The following is a 6,295-nucleotide window of genomic DNA, read 5'->3' as shown; positions in this document are numbered from 1 at the left end:
AATGTTAAAGGTCGCTTTGACATCTGGCATGTAGTATTTCTAAAAATAATAATTTGGTTTTGTTTACCACCCAACTGGTGGYTAATGAAGTTTAAGCAATAACCTGAATTGCAAAAAATACGAATTCGCGATGTTATCTTTGAACCAGACTTGTTTATTTGTTTCCGAGGTCTAAAGCGGTGACTAAAGCCTAGACTTATATTTGATTTCGGACGTAGACATTCGTTGGAATAAGCAAAGTCAAACGCGCTCAACCTGTTCTTGCAATGTGCGTCGACCATCTCGATTTAACCATGTGCCATGTGTAGAAGCTCATGCGAGTGGGAGAAGCTCTCTGACTGCCATTCATYAGGAATTAWTATTTTACATATGGCTTAACCTGCTCASGACTTYSCTCGTTAGACCMAGTATCGTCTGGGTAGACGAAAAACATCAGCTTGAAAACGAGCTAAAATGAGAARGGGAATCATYCCTAACCAGGRTTGTGCGCTGGGTTTGTTACCCGTCACKTAAAATACACCCCCAATGAAAATACCAAAAACAACCTCGAATGAGAGATCCCCTTTTGATGACGRCCACTTCAAACGTGATTASGATCTATTGCTGAAGCAAATAATACGAGCYACAGAACTAAATAGAGCAGCTATAATCTTCCATAAGAGTGTACTACTGCTGGCATATGCCGATGATATTGATACAAACGCGCCTTTAGTTCTGCTTTSTTCAGAGAAAGGTTCTGCGATAKAAGCGGGAAGCCGAGGAAGGCTCTTCCCCTCCGTTGGAAAGWCCAGGTGSARAAGAAGCGATGTCAAAGTCAATAAAGAAGAAGAAGAACAAAACGTAGACTGGTGTGGAATAAAGGCGATCTTCCAACGACTGTGGCAAGATGTGTCTTAGTGAAAGTGAGTAATTCAATGTATCTCCTGCGTTTCGTACTTGGCCAGAGGAATCTCGCTATCGCGCAAGGAYTAGTTATTGACCTGCTAAACTCACGCGAAATGCAGAGGTCCAGCGTTAGAGACAACGAAGAACTAACTCGTATGCAATCCATTGAAGTCSCGATTGGGTGCTCTTTCTCTAGTGAGATCATTGACTAACACCTACCGATTCACTACATGAYTTCTTGACTAACTTTGAKCATACAGTTTGCAAGCTCAATACCAAAATCGCCGCTCTGTTGTCGGAGTGAATACTTACTTTCCTGAAAGTTGCTGCACTCCAGAGCAATAAAAATAGTGGTATTCTAATAGCCTAAAAAACACTACACTAATCCCATTGCCCAAAGCTAAGATTGAAAGGGAGTTTTTTATAGGAGACTCCTCCTCCAAGTTCCCCTCCTGTCCTTGAACTTTATGCAACATGCTTCCGGGTCCGCGGATGAGTACAAAACGATTTGTAATATATCCACAATCCAATTTTTATACGAAACATGGTTGTCTTATGGCCGCCGACCGCTTAAATGAATAAAACCACTCTTTCAATTAATTAAACTGATAAAGACCGCTTGTAACGAAACTTTTTTGGCAAAATAACTTATCTAGGCTCGCATTGTGAGGTTCCGCAGCCGTTTCATCTCATACGAGACCCAACGCTCAGTTTAATAGTTCTGTGCAAAGTCCAATGGATTTGAGAGTCCGTTCTGTCCCGACTGTAGGACTGTGATTCCAATCTTGTGACTCACTTTCTCCGAAGTGTTGATATCCGTGATTGAAGCCTTATTTTTTTAGCAAAATATCCGGAAATGAAAACTTTCAAATGCCGTTATGCGCATCGTTGCCGAAACCGCGGCACAGAATGTACCGTTAGCCAAGTGAACTCGTTATGTAACGACTTAAACTTTTAAGCAACATCTCGAAGCAAAACAAAAAATTAATAAAAATGAAATATGAGTTCTTGCAGTAACAAGTATGTTGCAAGTTAGTTAGTTAGTTAGCTGATGCTGCTGCTTATTGTACGGTAATTAATGTTTCAACGTACATGCCTGCAACACAGATGCGCACAAAGCAATTGGAAACAGAGTCACAGAGTGAAACAAACACAGCAAATAAGAGGAAGATAATTGTACACAACAACAATAGCTACTAAGAAGTTATAAACCTTGCAGTCGCAMGTGTTGATAAGTACGTATGATGTTGCACATTGCTTGCAAACAAAAAACAAACGGCATGTTGCAGCAACTGCAAACAGATAAGTGGTAAGTAGTGGCTCAAGTAGTCTAAACTCAACGGTTTGCTGTTGTCACAACAATGTTTGTGGCAGTCTAGTTGCATAGACAACACTTGAGAGCTTGCAACACAGCTGAAAGTGTCGCCGGTTGCAATAACTACAGGTGCAGATTTGTGCTTCAAAAACTCTGTGTAGTTTATGGCACTTACACACATGCAACTTGTATGCGTATGTGTCTAAGTGTGTGTATTATTTGTGTGCCGCCTGCTGGGCACTTAACTGGGTTAACCGTATAGATAATATGCGGCAGGTGGCAAGCAAGTCGCTGAGAGCATCAAAGGACTACACTGTGAATGGCAGAAGAAAGGAGACACATACAAACAACAACAACAACAACAATGCCGAAAGCACAAAAATATAAAACCTTGCGGATTTTCTGTTGTTATTGTGTTTATTTTTTCAGTAACATGTGCTGTGTTTACCGTTGACACTTGCAACATCGCCTAAAAGCTTGCTTGCAACGACGTTGCAATAATGCAGCGCTGTCACTTTGTTTGTGTATTAGAAATTTACACACTTGCCACAATTAGCCGCCACCCAGTGCAGGTTTTGCTAACTATTTGTTGTATTGGTGAGGGTGGGGTGTAAAGCACCCAAGAGCTTTTTTTGCGCGTGGCTGTGTATGCACCATATACAATCATAACCTTAGCTATGCTTTCAACATACTTTTTTTTTTTTTTTTGTTTTTTCAGGCATTTTCCGTGCCATCACACTTGGGCAACGGTAAGCAGCTCTTTTGGCGGCCAAAAGCGCCTAAAAGCACCCTACTTAAAAGTAGACACCCTCTAAGCTTTTATATAAAAAGCTAGCTAGCCAGCCAGTGAAGCCTATGAAAATATCACCTTTGCCCATAGCAACCGGCAACTAGAGCCCGCTGCATTTATTTGYATTCTGTGAAAAATTTCCATATCACCTTGCGTATATTTCCACACACACACACACACACATACACCGGTGTTGCACTCAGCGTTTTGTAGAGGCCTCTGCGCGGTCTTCTCTTGTATGTTGCATACACAAATGCGCCACATTAAGTGGCAAATGCATGTGCACACAGGTGACCTTTCAACTAAATTAAAGTTCTAATCTATTGTAACAAGTTAGGCGTGTGTAAGATAAGCCATTCGTTGTCGAGGTTATTCCACTACATTAACCCCTTGAGCGCAAGAAAGTCACGCGTGCAATGTAAATCAGCTATGCCTTCGTTTGATTCCAGTTAAAATTACATAATTTTTTAGAAATTCAGTTTGAAATTATTATAATTACATGTTGGCGGAATTCAAAATTAGCAGCCGAGCGCGTTACTGATCGTTTCCTAGCGGAGTTGACAATATCAACTATTTTGCTGACGTCACAATAGCGTGCGCTGCAATGAACTGAACAATTTAACATCCAGAGGTCYGTTAAGAATTTTTTAAGAAGATCTTCGCGATATTCGCTTTAGAGGATCAAGATATTTTCTCAAAATTCATAACTACGTCACAAAGATGTACAACGCTTGAGAACGACGAGTGAGGGACTTATTTGATCAGATAACCTCGAGACCGGCAGTTTGTAGAAAACTTGTTCTATTTTCTTTACAAAAATTGATAGATAAGGGATTCGCGAATTGATAAAATATTRCTTTTTGAGGAGATATAAACAGTTGAAGCAAACCCTGACTTGATAAAGAGTTTCTAGCCTTTACCACAAGAAAATCTATCATCAAGTATTGGTATGCTAAAACTTGATGTTGTGAAATAAGCACCGAAGGCGATGACTGCAATAGYAAACACCCAACAMAGAGCGACWATTACATAGCGTTCTTGGTCTGTTTGAAGGAAAAAATTGCCGAAAAATGCAGTATTTGAAGATAAAGAAAGTGCTGTCTTACCAAAATAATGCAACGTGCTACATACCAGTGAAATCCTTGACAAAAATCCATGAAACCGRTTTCGAGTTGCTTTCGCAGCCACCTCATTCTCCAGCTCTGGCCCCCAGCGACTACTTTCTGATCACAGTTCTCAAAAGAATGCTCACTGAGAAGAAATGTTTGTCGAATAAAAAAGTGATCGCCGAAATTGAGGCCTATGTTGAAACCTATTTGAGACAAATCCTACTGCAAAAATGGTAAGTTAGAGGGTCGCTAAAATGGGTGTGTGGGAACTTTGTTGAATAAAAAACGAATTTCTCCCCTCAAGAATATGTTCTACTTTGGTAGGCCGGAGGCATTTGAATTGACCAAATATAAGATGAAGAACTCAGTGACCGTGGTTGTTCGTGAAGTTAGCAATAAAATTCTGATCATAATGACTTCTATAATAAATACTTCTTAGTTTGATAAATTAATTCACTGTAGGCAATATCATACTACACCAGAAAAACTACCATTGGAAAACCTTATCCATAACTGTAATATTAACTACGAAAGCTTTCAATTTTTATGACTGACGGACAGCTGACTGAAAAAAAGATTAAATATCTTAAGGAAAGCAATACTCCGCTGTGGATAAACCTTGATGTGCCTACTTCGTGACCTTAAGCCTATTGAAACAAGTTGATTGAATCGAAAGAAAGTGTGTGGCGGACCGTAGGCCTCAGGTATTAAAGATGTAACAAATGAAATTCAAGAAAGATGACCTCATAGGCAGCGCTTCCATTGAGATAAGTTTTTAAACTCAGTTTTAATTATTTGATGTACTTTATATATTCATTTAACAAATTAAAAATAAATAAAATTACGAATTTCAAAAATACAGACAGATTTTGTTCTCCAGAGCAGAATTTCATTTTTCGGCCGCGCTTAAAGACAACTCCTACCATTTTACCAACACTTTTTGTTTAAATATTTACATTTCCAGCGATCATTAACTAAAAGTATTTATTTTACTATAAAAAAGAGTAAGTACGGCAACACCGATTTCATTTTAAACATGAGTCATAGATACAAAACAGCTGAAACTCCACTTTTTATGCTGTTAGATACATTTCATAGTATTTGAGTATTCATCTTGTATATACATATATGTATGTATATATGTAACTCTAGATTCTACACATGCCCATAACGCTCTTGTGGATTCATATCTATATTTACGCAACTCCGTGCGCTCCAAACACGATGTAGATACAAAGGGTATTCATGCAACAATACAACAACTTCAGTTTTGATATTTTCCAGACTTCTCTTTATGTTATGTGTAAAATTTTTCTTGAAAATTTCTACCTTACTGCTCATAACGTTGTATCAAGAAATCAAAAGATGTCTTACCATAATAAAATATATCATTTCTGAGCACGTTGAGCCTTGGTCTTGGTGTATGAGGCAGTCTTTTGAGTTTTATCATAATAATCTTTTTAATCTCAGCATACAATGCTACGTGAATACCTTGTAGCTACGCAACACCATGAGGGTTGACATTGCTGAGCGCAGCGCTTTGAGAGTAAACAGGTTTGCAGTGACAGCTACTRCCGTTGCAGAGCGCTGACTCACTCAAGCAAGCAGCGCACTCTCAGGGGAATCTACTTTAATACTCTGCCATCTGCTGTTCAATATGTTCCTGTCCTATACCCTACACAGCTGTTGAGACTAAATGCACGCAGTTAAGTCTCAAAATGTTTTTTTTTTTTTTTTGTTTTTTTTTGAAGTCAAATAGAACTCAGAAACAGTATCTTCTCTACAAAAGAAGAATTAGAAACCGCGTAAAGTCTACGAAAAACTCATTTGAGCTACCAGCGAGCTTGGTGGGCGATTATTCCGAACATTTCTACATTGAAGTCAATATTTTCAAGATAGTAGAAAGACTTGAGGAAACCATAATAACAGCAAATAACGTTCCCTAGCATGCATTTTCTACTAAAAACTATGCTTAACTAACTCTTCAAAATATGTGTTGGGTATAACTATGTATTCCACTTTACTCACACACACTATGTGTGTGTAGGTATGACACATACATACTAATTTGTCCAACCTAACAGACATTATTGATCGCTCTCTTTGCTACCTGCTGCCTTGGCTGCTCAGGCAGAGCCAGATAAGGTAATGTTTTTCATTGAAACACAACATATGTATCTCTGTATGTAGATATAT

Source organism: Bactrocera latifrons, unplaced genomic scaffold (assembly GCF_001853355.1).
Source record: "Bactrocera latifrons isolate USDA-ARS-PBARC rearing strain unplaced genomic scaffold, ASM185335v1 scaffold_164, whole genome shotgun sequence".
Lineage (NCBI taxonomy): Eukaryota > Metazoa > Arthropoda > Insecta > Diptera > Tephritidae > Bactrocera > Bactrocera latifrons.
Note: the sequence above shows the minus strand (reverse complement) of the source record.